Genomic DNA, 2851 nt, shown 5'->3' with positions numbered 1-2851 from the left:
GCGAAAGGATAATGTCCTGACGCCGGCTGTTATCTGAAGTGAAGCACTTGGGTTTGCCATTCTCTCATTTTGTTTAGTTTATTTATGAATCAACTTCAGTACATGCAATGCACATTTGGCGCATAGTTCCCAGAACATGTAGTGACATGTCAAGCGCACATGCTACATTCTAGAAATAAAGATGGAAACATGTAATGCACATACAGCACATAGTTCCCAGAACATGCATTTTCATCATTCCAGAAATAAAAATGGAAACATTCCATCAGTCCACATCCATAGTTCTCAAACATTGTACTTAACATCCATACAGAGGACACCATTCTAGTTGCATAGTTCCCAAACACATCAGGTCACTTACAAAGCACATGTTGGTTCGCTTGGACTAGCAAAAGCCATAGATAACACTTCAGGTCACTAAGACCAGCAAATGCACAACAAAACACATCATCCAATCCACGCCGAGCCAGCTGTTGAGGCTTCTCACCACTCTTGCTTCAGGAGTAGTTGCAGCCTTCAGAAGCTTCTTCTTTACAGGAGTCTTCTTCTTCTTTGGCGCTTGCTTGGTTGCACTTGTCTTCTGATTTTTCTTGGGTGCTTGCTTGGTTGCACTTGTCTTCTGCTTTTTTTTGGTGTCTTGCTCGGTCCTTCATCTTCTTGCCTCACCCTATATGAGATGGCTATCATTTAGACATTCCTTGCCCATTTACATTCACAAGCAAATCAGGAATAAGAAATGTACCTTTTAAGTGATGCAAGCGTAGCTGCCTCATCAACACCATCATCATCTTCTGTTGGTTCAGCAAGTTTGCAGGTCTTCTCAAAGTGCCCATAGCCTTTGCACCTTTTGCATCTCACTTTCTTTTTGTTTGCCCTTTCTTCCATACTCCCTCTGATCCTAACCACTCTAGGTCTGCCTGCTACCCTCTTCTGCAGTGGTGGGTGCAGTTTATATCCTAGCTCCACCTCAGGCCAGTCAGCCCTATCAGGCATGGGTGGAACTATATCTGCATATGCTGCTTTGAACCTGGCCACAGAGTAGTATTCATGCACAAAATCCTTGATTTCCAAGCCTCTATTGGACAAGATCCAAGCAAGTGCATGTCTACAAGGTTTTCCTGTGACCTGCCATTGCCTACAGCCGCAACAATGATTGACTAGGTCCACTGTATGCCTTTTGGTGTTGTTCCAATCATCAAGCAAGGTCGCCTCAGCAAAATCCTCATCACTTACTACAACTTTGACGACCTTCAAGTGTTTGCTAATTAGGTTCAGTTCCTTGATGACACTAGGCAAAATGCCTTCTCCCAATTCTCTACCAACCTTTCTCCTAAGATACCTCTTCACCATTATCATCTCCCTGAGCCCATCAACTAACTCATGTATGAGCAGCCCTTTCATGTCCCTCACCTGACCGTTGAAGCTCTCTGACACATTATTTGTCAGATAATCACATTTGCTGTCCTCGGAGAAACCAGCCCTGTACCAGATTCGGTTGTGGTGATCTTGCAAGTACTTGATTGCATTAGGAGCAAATTCATATATCTTCTTCAAGTGCCACTTGAACAGCCCTTTAGTGTAGCTTCTAGCAGCTAGATAGAGATGAGTTGTGAAAACATCTCCTTTGTAATGCTTCATGAAGTTGGAATATAAATGCCTCATGCACTCCCTGTACTCAGCCTCAGGAAACACTGCACCAACTGCTTTCTCCAAGCTCTTACATGCATCAGTACAAATCACTAGTCCTTTTGGGCTCCCAACAACCCTTCTCAAATGATGCATAAACCACTTCCAATTGTCCTCATTTTCACAATCAAAAATAGCATAAGCAATGTAGTATAACCAGTTATGTCCATCAACCCCTGTAGCAGATGTTAACTTTCCTATGTATTTACCATTTAGACTTGATGCATCTACACCAATGAATGGCCTACAACTAGTTATAAACCCATCCACACATGGTTTGAGAGCTACAAATATCCTCTTAAACCTCATTTTCTTGCCTACTTTCTCCACATCTATCTCTACAATGCTACCTGGACATGTTATATCCATCTGAGCTTTCCAATTAAATAGCAATTTGAATGACTCTTCATATTTACCATGAATATGTTGCAGTGCTAGCTGCACACCTGAATAAAGCTTGCTATACTTGAGCTTTATCCCATAATCTCCCTCAACCTTCTCCTTGGCTGCCTTCGGACGCTTGCTTGGATTCTTCTTCAACCATTCTTTCAGTCTATCTGACACCCATTCTTGAGAAGGCATTTTGTTTACAACAAGCTTCGTGGTTGGACAATCATGTTCAAAAGGTAGGGTCTTAATCTGAACAAAAGACAAGCATGAATAAGTAGTATGCACAACCAAACTGAATTTAATTAAAAAACAAACTGAATTTAATAACAAGGATACAGAATTGTTTATACATGTATAGTTTTCTGATCATGAATCCTTGAAGCATGAATGCGCCAAGGATAGCCAGGGTGCTTACACCTTGCAATATACCTGGTAGGGTCAGTCTTGATGCCAGGAGCAAGCTCAAAACCTTTCTTCACTGCATAGTGCCTCACTGCTTTCCTGAAGGTGATGATGTCAGGAAATAAGGCACCCTTCTCTATTCTTGGGTTCTTAGGATCATGTAAGACCCTTATCTCATTAGGATCTGCATCAGTAACCTCTGCCTCAGCAGGAACAATTTGATTGGCAGCATTAGTAGGCATAGATGAATCTGTTTATGCATTCAAAGATGGTTGTGCAGGTGGAATTGTAATGTACATATGCTCATCATTGATGCCAACATACTCTTCTTCATTATCAAAGATGTCATGCTCTTCTTCGACAACACATTGGG

General features: G+C 41.8%; 1 pseudogene; it reads right to left on the bottom strand.

The window, feature by feature from the left end:
- Positions 1-409: 409 nt before the first annotated feature.
- LOC136488882 (uncharacterized) lies at positions 410-2268 on the bottom strand (annotated as a pseudogene).
- Between the last annotated feature and the right edge of the window lie 583 nt (positions 2269-2851).

The sequence above is a fragment of the Miscanthus floridulus genome, chromosome 10 (genome assembly GCF_019320115.1).
Source record: "Miscanthus floridulus cultivar M001 chromosome 10, ASM1932011v1, whole genome shotgun sequence".
Taxonomy (NCBI): Eukaryota; Viridiplantae; Streptophyta; class Magnoliopsida; order Poales; family Poaceae; genus Miscanthus; species Miscanthus floridulus.
The sequence above is the reverse complement of the archived record's forward strand: the minus strand, read 5'-3'. Positions and strand labels throughout refer to the sequence as shown.